Genomic DNA, 11,890 nt, shown 5'->3' on the forward strand with positions numbered 1-11,890 from the left:
GGATTTCCTTCACAACCTCTCTCTCCCCTTGAAGGGAAGACTCCAAAAATCCCCCTGAATAATAAGGCTCGGATTCACGAAAAGCAATATCAAGAGAGACATGTATAGTGCTAGTAAAAGGATCATAACATCGATAACCCTTCTGGAATTCAGCATAACCAACAAATATACACTTACGGGCACGAAGATCAAGCTTGCTGCGTTGAGGCTTGGGAATATGAACATAAGTTGTGCACCCAAACACCCAGGGCTCTAAATTAGGCATAGAAGGGATGGTCAAAAGTGTATGAAGCTTCTAATGAGGATTTTGAAACTCAATCACTCGTGAAGGAGTACGGTTGATAAGATATACTGCTGATTTTACTGCTTCTCCCCAATAGGACTGAGGTACATTCATGCCAAACAAGGAAGAACGAACAACTTCCATTAACTGCCTATTCTTCCGTTCTGCTAAACCATTCTGTTGAGGAGTATAAGAATTAGAGGTTTGATGATGAATTCCATGTGACCGGCAAAACTCAATCATAGGGCCATTCACAAACTCTCCACCATTGTCAGACTGAAACACTTTGATGGATTGTTGATACTAAGTTGCCACCATTTTGTGAAATTCGGTAAACGTCCTAAATACATCTCTCTTATTCTTCAGTAATGACACCCATGTCATGCGAGTGCAATCATCAATAAACATTACAAATACCGAGCTCCAGAAAGAGAAGGAATTTTTGCAGGACCCCAGACATCAGAGTGAATCTTCATAAAAGGAACAAGACTTTTATTAAGACTTGGTGAATATGAGCTACGGTGACTCTTGGCCAGTTCGCAAATGTCACAATGGAAATCTAAATCACTGACAACGAAAAACAAATGAGGTTTCAGCTTCTTAAGATAACTAAAAGATAGATGACCTAAACGGCGATGCCATAACCAAACTGCTTCCTTCGCATTCTCTACCCCATTGATTTGATTAGCCTGTCCCAAAAATGCTTATGTTTCTCTCCAGTCTCTGTCAGATCCAGTTAGTATAATTTTCCCCTTCTAACACCATAACAAAGAATCTGCCGAGTCAAAATGTCCTGAAACACACAGAAAGACGGATAGAAGGTCACAATACATGCAAGAGCTAAAATAATTTGATCAACAGACAGGAGATTATAAGCTAGTGATGGAACAATTAAGACAGATTCAAGGGCTAAGGTATCAGATAAAGCAATAGAACTTTCTCCGGTGACTGGAGTTGGAGTACCATCAGCAGTAGAGACAACATTTAGGTAGTTACCAAATGCCCCATAGCTTGTTTCTCTGATCGCACCATTGAGGAATTCAGGAGTTTCGCAGGATTGGATTTTCTAGGGTTTCAAGATGGATATGAATGTTTTGAAATTTTTTTTTTCTTTCTTCTTTTTCCGAAAAAAAGTAGGGTGATGGTGGTTTGAAATTCAGGGATGGTTTGATTTCAACGGTGGTGGTACGCAGCGGTTTGTGGTGTTCTTCAGGATTCAGGATTCAAAGGATGCAGCGCAAGTTCAAGGGATTGAACCTGCTCTGATACCAAGTAGAAAAGAATACTTCAATTCAGGATTAATTCAATGATTATATTCATCCCACAGTGGGTGTATATATATATAAGTACAAAAGAGTAGTCTAACTCTAATAGGAAACAATCTTTCCATAATTACAGGATTTTCTATAATTACAAGATATCCTAATTAAATAAGAATCCTAATTACATACAGCGATTCTACACTATCACATGCTTGTAGTGGATTGACGCATGAGGTTAGAAATCACTTGATTTTTTGTGTTTTCTGATTTGCATGTAGTTATATAGTTATGTTCTTGAATCGTGAAATTATTAATTGATCTCATATATAGCAGTTTTCCGTCATCTGTGAAGAGCTATGCAGGGTTAGAGAGATGTGGAAGAGTAATGCAGTACTTGCAACAGCCTTGGGAGCCTTCTTGCACATTTAATATATTCTTTGTCATTTAATTACTTAGTCAATTGTTATTTTATTTTATTTTTAATAGGGTTTGAAACCCAGCCTACTTGGGAGGCTCAGCCTCACACCCGGTTTCATTTATTATAGATAAGTTAAGCAATGAAGGGGACATAAAACTTGTACCTCGTGCCTCAGTATATATATATATATATATATATATATATATATATATATATATATATATATAGGATTTTTCTCAGGTGCGGACGTCCGTACCGAAATTTCAGTACGGATTTCCGGTTTTCGACCACTTTCCGGCCACATTTTTACATCTTAACCGTTCAGTTTTTAGGCCCTAATGTATAGATCACCTCTGCAAAATTTCAGCCAATTTGGTGATCGTTAAGGCATCCAAAACTGCAATTTACACAAACGGACCGAATCTGTCGAACCGGAACCGTTCGTATTTATAATGATAAATTGCAGTTTAGGGGGAAATGACCATTTTTAGCCCTCAAAAGTCAAACTTAACGTCCAATTTGGATGGAATAGTAGAAATTGGACACGGCTGATTGAAATTGGAAAGTTTAGGGGGTAAAAATTCAAAATTGAAAGTACAGGGGGTGAAATGATGACAGCACCAAACCTCAGGAGGGTAAACTGAAATTAATCCATAAAAAAATATGATTTTTTTTTGAAAGAGTGGACGTCATATTTCATTGAGAAATGCTAATTGTTACAAAAGAAATTGCTAAGTTCTGGAGGGACATGCCCACTCCAAGAAATCTACAATCCTGAAGCCAAAGCATACTTAGCTAGCTTGTGAGCTAGCATATTTGACTCTCTATAAACATGAGAGAAATAAGAACTAGCGAAAGAAGAAATAGACAAAGAAATGTCATCAACAATTCTACCCAACTGCGAGGTATCATCCCCATCAATTTGGATAGCTTGAACCAACTACAGGCAGTCTGATTAAAAAATAACTGGAGCTAGAGAATTATCCTCTACTAGCTTGCAAGCTAATCTGCTTGCCGAGGCCTCCACTACTATTGACCACCACAAGCACCTGCCACCACCGTGCTATCTGCATCTCTTACTACTATCCCTAACCCTCCTCGATGTGTGCCTTGATCAAAGTCACCATCGATATTCACCTTAAGCCATCCTGCAGGAGGAGGACACCACGGCTTAACCTGCTTCCCCAATCTAGGTGTCACACTATGTCTGGCTACCATAAATGAATGCAATAGAGAATTAGTAGGACAAAAAACCTATTGCACAGTCCTTGCCTTGCCAACCCAAAGTCGCTGGTTTCTCTCTTTCCACACCCCCCACAACAACATCAGCAATAGAGCAAAAGCATTAGGTGTGACAAGAGTTTAGCATAGAGCAAGCCAATCCAACAAAGAGCTTGGTGGAGTATGCAAAACCGGAAGCAAATCTGGTGCCAATCCAATGACATCACGCACAAAACAACACTCCCTACTAACATGAGATGGGGTTTCTTCTTCCGAGTTACAGAACAGATAACCATCCCTAACTGGGACTCTTCTACTTCTGAGTTTAGGGGTAGTTGGAAGTATAGAAGCACAAACTTTCCAAACATGTATCTTAACCTTTCCAGGGATAGGAGCTGCCCAAATAATCTTTCAATGACTCAGATTGGAATTAGAGGAAGAGCCACTAGAGAGCACATGATGTAGTGAGGCAAATGCAATTTTATATGCACTCTTTGTAGTAAACAGACCTTTCTTATCAAAATGCCAAATTAGTCTATCCAGAACAAAGCTTCTACTAAGCAGAATAGAGAAAATGAATAAAGCTTTATCATCAGGAAAATTATCAGAAATAAGCTCTTTGTTCCAATGACCATCAACCATCAGATCGCTAACTAACACCAGAGGAGAGGGACCATACCTTACTGGATGAAACAGATTCGGCCTTAGGATCCAGGGATCATCCCAAATCTGAATAGAAGTACCGTCTCCAACCTGCCATCTAAGACCCCCTTATAACACTAATTTAGCAGCAAATATTCCTCTCCAGCAAGCAGAAACATGAGTAGGTGTAGTAGCATTTAAAAAGGAAGAGTGTGGAAAATAACGAGCTTTAAATAACCGACTTACTAAAGAACCTGGATACCGTATCAGTCTCCATCCTTGCTTGGCAAGCAAGGCTAGATTATGAGCATACAAATCTCTAAAACCCATTCCACCCTCTTTGGAGCGACAAAGACGCTCCCATGACATCCAATAAATTTTTCTTTCATTGGGTTTGCTACCCCACAAAAACTTAGCGCACATTTGATGTAGATCATCACATAAATTTTTTGGAAGTAAAAAACAACTCATAACATAGGAAGGTAGAGCCTAAAAAACATATGATACTACATCTTCATTTTATTAATAAAGATTAATCTCACAATAATACACTAAAACAATATATTTTGAGTTATTCTTTTTCTTTCTTTCTCATAGTGGAACATAAAAAATTATTAGAACACTAATCTTAAAAAGCTAAGATTAGGAAAAACGTTGTAGAACTTTATTTATTTTAATTTTCTAAATAGTTAAATAAAATTAATTTTTATTGACTCAAATTAAAATTTTAAAATCATGCTTTATAGTGAGTAGGCACGAGCACGGCCCGTTTATTGACCCAGCAAGAGTATGGCTTGACACGATATGGGCTTGGGCCATGGGCTGGACCGGGCTGAATGTTTAAGTAAATGGGCTAGCACAAGCCCGGCATGATAATAAATGGGCCGGCGCAAGCACAGCACGACGCATGACTAGGCCCTCTTAAAATGGGTCGGGCCGGACCGTTTGCCACCTCTAGTTTAATGGATGGTAACAATGAACCAAATGGTAGGTTTCTGGTGGATTAGGCTTTAGATCCATTTAACCTAAAATAATGATTAAAGATTCAAGTACCTTTTTTATGCTATATTACATTTACTAAGCTTAATGGAAGCTATCAAAAGAAAATTACCATAACCGAGCTAGTTTCTGCCGTTTTGAGAGTCGGCAACTCTCTAGCTTCTCCACACTCTGTGGTGTGTCTCCAACCTTTTGTGGTGAGGTCTTCTGAGCTTGGTCTCAATTTTAATTCTTTTGATGTCTCTGTTTCTTTCTATCTCTCCTAGTTCTAACCCAATTTCTCATCAGATTTCCAGATCTACTATCAAACCTCCCATCCTCCTCCATCTCAGACACCTCACCCTCCTATCTTTATCCTAATTTTCTCTTTTTCTACAACTTCAGCTTCACATTCGACCCTTGGAGTCTCGACATAGATCTGTTCACTTAACATCACACCTGAAGATTGCAGCAGTACCGGAAAGCCACCGAAGCTTGTAGACATCGTCGGACTAGTGGTGTTGTGATGCTTGGTGGTCTCCACCTCCACGACTACCTTTACCAAGTTATTTGATTGTTCTTCATGTGCATGCAATTTCGATGTGGAAAATGATGGTGGAGAGTCATTTGGCATCTGGAAGTCAAGTTTTTGTCGGAGCTCATCTGGTCATGGTGGTACTCACGGTGGCTAGATTCTATGCTGCAACGAAGATGTTTGTTGAAGATCTAGGGTTCTGGTATTTTGGGATTTTGGGCCTCGGCTTATTAGTTAGTTTTTGTTTAGTTATGGGTTTGTCTATTGGGTATTTGGGCCTAGGACTCCTAGTTTCTCTCTATTACCTTTGTAATATGTGTTTCATCTAATGAATGAGTTATTTGATAAAAAAAAAAAAAAAAATAAAAAACTTTAATGGAAGCCTCTTTTTTTTTTTTTTTTAATGTCTGAAATGAAAGGACATCAAACTCTAAGACCCAATACAAAAGTAAAGTAGAAACAGTTAGTGATAGTCGAACGATCACTAATCTTGTCATCAAATGTCCCTCCAGCTTGTTAGCCATGGCAAGAGTAGCAAGAGTGGATGCAGTACGGTTCTGATTCCTCTGGCATTTAGTCCACTGCAGATTCAGCTCGCGAAACTCCAACACTAATGCAGCAACCACTACTACAAAAAGGTCATCAGACGACGGTGATTTTCTGTTGTGTGATGACCAAACTAACCGTGGTCTAAGCGAGTGTTGTGTGATTGAAAAATCAGACAACGGTGATTTCACCGTTGTGTGACAATACTTTGATCAACAAAATATCTGTTTCCGTTATGTGAATTCAGCGCAGGCATGTGCCTTAGCATGGCATGCGCGGGGATGTGTCGGTACATTCAGACAACAGAAGAAGGAATTTGCCATTGTGTGAGATTCATAACACACAACAGATATAACTCATTCTTTGTTGTATAAGGTTCATAACACACAACAGATATTTCTCATTCTTTGTTGTCTGAGATATGTAACACACAACAGATATTACTCATTCTTTGTTGTCTGAAATTAATAACACACAACTAAAGTGAAATTATCTCCCTCGTCTGTTGATTACTCAGACAACAGATATGATTTCATTTCTGTTATGTGTTATGAATCTCACTCTCACACAACAGAACTTTGTTTTCTTTTGTTGTTGATTGTTAGTTCACACAACTACTCTATTTGGTTAGCTGTGGTGTGAATATTGTAATCAAATTGGGTAACAAACCAGTGACTGCTATAGGAGAAGCCTCAATTTTGAACTCTTTTACAGTCATTCAACACATTGTTTTGTATTGTGTTGTATGACTGAATATTGGATAGTAATTACCACAAAAACAATACTCTAATTCATATCATTCCATTACCATTTTTCAAACATCCATACATTCAAGTAACTAGATAATGTACCAAACAAGAAATCATTCCTAGCTATGTACACTTGAATCAAAAGCTGATATAAAATTAATCCTAGATATCATTCCAACTGCTGTTCCACTGACAACTACTTGGCGACCTGATCTGCAACTGCTTTGATGAGCTCCTCAATATCAACATCTTCATTTTTTGCTATAAGATGCCAAAATAACATGGAATAAGCCATTTTGATACATCAAACAAACTTCAATTGATTCACCATATACAATTTTATAAGCATTGCAATAAATTTCAATCATTGATTCACTGTATTCTTGTTACAAAATTGAAATCACGAATCAAGACATGAACAAAAGTAAGGAAACCAGGAAGCAATTTTGGGTACCAATGATCATGATGGTATTCTTCCGCTTGCCAAAGGCAACAATATGTTGCAGACCTTCTTGCAAGTGAAATTTGGCCACTGACCATTCTGAGCTGAAATACCTTGGCAGCACACTTGCAAAAGATGAAACCCAGAAAATGGCAGATCAATAAAACATGTAATGAGATCTTGAGGGTTGGTAGAAGAGGCAGACTAGATAACTATCAGATTAACCAAAAACTTAGAATTGCAATCAGTCAATTTGTCAACTATACCCTAACCAATCAGAAAAGTGGGAAATATTGACATAAAGAAATGTAAAGGGAAAGTGCCATCATGAGATTGTTTATTGATATACAAGCACAATAAAGATTACATAAATTTGGGAACATAATCTATTGCTGAACATTTAAAGATTAATGACGCATGTAAAAACGTGACATTAACTGCAGCTTATTAACAAAATGCCAAAAATCCACTAGCTATAAGCTCCAAGGAGTAATTTTACATTAGAGTATTTATAAGAGTTCCTATCACATAGGCCAATAGACTCCAACAAGTTTCATTCATTCTGTCACTAAGGAAATGCATTGTCATATACTAATGAGCCTTTAATATTTTAAACAGACCATTAGTGACTCCATCAACCATAAGCTGTAAAACTATAACACCTAGTGAGGGGAGATCAATAGTATATCTTTATCCAAAACTTAACATAGATTATTTACCAAACATCAGTTTAATTTACATGTCGAAGACAACATCACTTGTAAATGTTGTCTAGTTTGATATCCCTGCAACAAGCCAAGATTCAAATAGTTATTTCAATAATTTGAGATTCAAACTCTAGAGTCCAAGGAATAAAAAATTAAAAAAAAACAGGTGAAATACATTGATAAATAGAAATCAAATACAAAATTTTAAGGGCCACAAAGGAAAGGAGGGGGGGGGGGGGGGGGGGAAGTTCACAGCTTTATGAAAGGTCAAACTAACTCTCCTATAAGAGCTGTTGCTGCTCCTCAAAGTGAATGCATCACTATGTATCCAGTTGCTTAAAATTAAATATATTTGGCTAGTAAATATATTGCTTAACAGTAAAAACATGTGAGCATGGAGACTTTGGCTAGTAATCTCAGGTTTAACTACTCATACCAATCCAGTAGGACAACAACACAAGGGCATCAATTAAACTCAGAGTTTTACCCAACATTAGCAACTAGAACAATTTCACTACCCAACTAATAGACTAAACTACTTAACTTCAAGAGAATAAGAGTCTGATATTTAGCAGTCTTTCGTATATATCACACATCCAATACCAGAAGGGAAGGCAAAAAAAAAAAAGATCTATAACCCTATTTTAAAAGCATGTCTAGGTCCATGTTTCATGACAAAAGAAGCACAACAGAATCATATACACATGAAGAGACAAAAATACATACCGAAGTAGATATTGTCTTGTTCCCATAAGTTGCATGGATAAGACATCTGTATATCACTATCTTGACCAGCAGTTTTCATTTTATTCCTCTGCACCTTGGACTTCAAGGATGCTGAAATAACAAGATTGAAAAGTAATTAGCCATTTGAAATAATACTACCCAAATACTTTCAAGATAAGCTATCAATATGTAAAATAGAAACTAAACCTTAGGCCTAGGATTGATAAGAATTACTGGTCGGTCCCCAGCAGCATCAGTCATAGGTTGCAAATCCTGTCAATTTTATTAGAGGACTTTTAACAGGGAAAAAAAAAAGTAAAAGTAAAGCATGCCAAGAAAAAGTGTTCTCCAAATGTAATGGTGGAACATAAACTCAAGATACCTCAATAATACAATTCTTGACAGCATTCTGAGGAGCTACTAAGACAAACAAATCATTAGTCTCATCTATATATTTGGCACCTGCACTTGCAAAAAAAGAAGTTAAGGCCATGGCATACAATCATTTATTAGAGAGCTGAATGATGAACTCAACAGGAATACAAACACAAACACAAACACAAACACAAACACAAACACAACACTAAAAGAATGAAAAGTGGACTATACTTTCCAGTCTTTGAAATCAAATAGGAACACAAAATATCTATATACCACCTCACGAGATGCCACAATCCATTACCTAAAGAAATTTCTCTGAGTTGAAAAGGTTTGAAGGAACATCTCCAACAGAAAATTACCATTTGATATACCAGTTGTATAGCTTCTTGACCTAGGAGATATCTGCACACATAGCAACATGTCAGGAATTGACACAAGCTGGACATGCACTTCCAACAAAAACCATTCAAGTTTGTCAAAATTGTGATATTTAGAATTTATGCAAAGTTATATACCCAAATCTTGTAGCTATTACACAAATCAGTCTGCTTCGGTGGTATAGCATGAATCCTTTGCCAAACTGGTAAAGAATAACTATAATTTCATAGCCTAAGGAAAGATCTAATAGGTAAAACCAGATCACCTTAACTAATGAAATCTTCAGTTTGTCAGTCTGTACTCTATCAATTACTAAAGACATGATAAAGTCAAACACATTTTTATAGAGAAATGTGGATTACCAAACAAATCTAGAAGTCTTAAAGCTGCAACTTCTCTTGCAGGCTTACCTTAGAAAGAAGGTTAAACTGGTTCCACTAACCATAATCATTTACCTAAGCTTCAGTCACATATATTATGTCATTACTGCACAAAAAATATTTTCTTTTCTGGGACATAGAAAGCATAATAGCAGATAGGCAATCAATATTACAATACAACAATTAACTTCAAACTAAACAAGGAATGACTACACTGGAACATTCATATTAATTCACCTTTTTCACAAAAAAGACAAATTCTGTAAACTCCTTCTTCTTCCACAGGATATAATTAAGGGAATCTAATCCCCGCTCTGGTTAGAGTGAACAATCAAAACAAGTTCAAACATAAAATTTCCCAAGAGTTATTGGTCCCGAAAATGCAATTTGTATTATATGATGCAGATTTGAATTGGAAATCCAATGAAAAATTGTAAAGACAAGGTATACCAGAAATGCCAAAGTGTTGGGCAAGGGACATGGGGTTGAGCAACCATCCCCTCTTATCTTAGTGAACAGAACCGAACCAAATGAGAATGAATAGAGGATGAGTGCTGGAGCCTGAGAGGAACCCTCTGGTGCTTGCTGGCTAGCTTGTTGGCGGCGTGGACCTTCTCGACGCAGGCATAGCTCAGTGCCTCCTTGTCGGGCGCAGCACATCACGTTCACCTCAGCCGTCTCGCACACGTTACACTGTATCTTCGATAAGAGAGAGATGGAGGAGTGAGAAAGTAGATCTGGGGCACTCTATCTTCTCCATTGTCGAGGAGGATTTGGATTTCGGGAAGAAAGAGTAGGCTGCATGTGGTGGAATGCATACCCAATACGCCAAGTCGGAGAATTGAGAGGTGGGTTTTCCTGTGGCGCCATCATCAATGACTCAGATTTTGGTGGAGACTGGTTATTGTGGCGGACATGAAGATGAATTCAGGCTTGGGTTCTCAGCTTCGACGAATTCAATGGCAATCCAAATCAGCCAGAGAGTGTGAGAGAGGATTGAGATCGAGATGGGTTTGTAAGAGAGATGGGTTTCTAGGTTAAAGAGAGGACTGAGATTTCGTTTAGGGTTGAGAGAGAGCTGAGTGCTGAGTGTCAAGTGTCGAGTGTTGAGAGGAAGGCTTTCTTTTTCTTTCTTTCTTTTGGACACGATGGCAATTAAACCTAGCTAAAAATTCTCCATGTTATTCACACAACAGAAATCTCACCAACTATTGTCTGAGTGCAGCACTAAAAATCAAAATGTGAAATCATAGAGGGAAACATGGCGCCTTCAGCATTTTGGCTCAAAATGCTACCGCCTAGTTCCATCTTCACACAACAGAAAATCTTAAATCTGTTGTACAATTACAATAGCTTGCACTAGGCCTATCTAGGGGAATATATTCAAGCAAGCTTCCTCAAATTTTGGTGCTTAGTTTTTCAATCACACCACGGAAATAGTAAAATCCGTTGTCCTTGTAGCCCAAATTTTAGTGTTACAAGAGCCAACCAAGACTCCAAAGTGGAGGGAAATCTGCCGCTAAATTTTTTAAGACTCAGACGACAAACATTACTTCATTTCCGTTGTGCAATGTGGTTCTGATAAAAAAGTTTTCACTTTGTTGGCATTCACACAACAGAATATAACAAGTACCGTTGTGTAATAAAGCTAGCTTAAACACACAACAGATGATTTCTGTTCCGTTGTGTGATTAGTGTTGTGTGATTAACTTTTTGTAGTAGTGAACTAGAGGGTGCCAAATGCTCTCCAAATTCTTCAAACATGAAAACTAAAATGAAAAAGTCATATTCCAGAACAACTTGTCTTAGGCGATTAGCCAACCTCAAGCCGAGCAGGGCAAGCCTTGGCTTCTGCCTCAAGAGCAGAATAGGCAACACCAAATTCACACTCAACCAACTCAATCCCACCATCACAATTATAGCGATCTGTCTGCTTGTACCAGACAGATCGCTATAATTTTAGCTTTCACAATGTTGAGGATGAGGCTCCCAAAAGCTATCGTCCACACGAATGAGTTCTTCAACATGTTCAGCCTTAACTTGAGCATCGTAGTCAAAAACCTTTTGAACCATTGCAGAAAACCAAGACAAATCCAAAACAGGCAGTGCAAAGAGATTGAGAAGTGCGCTACAGGCTTTCTTGCTTAAAAGATGGTTGTTGCTTTCAATTGTGAAAAAAAATATAGGGTTTCTAGTTTTAGAAATTAACATTACAAAACTACCCACCTATTACATGCGAATT

The sequence above is a fragment of the Rosa chinensis genome, chromosome 7 (genome assembly GCF_002994745.2).
Source record: "Rosa chinensis cultivar Old Blush chromosome 7, RchiOBHm-V2, whole genome shotgun sequence".
Taxonomy (NCBI): domain Eukaryota; kingdom Viridiplantae; phylum Streptophyta; class Magnoliopsida; order Rosales; family Rosaceae; genus Rosa; species Rosa chinensis.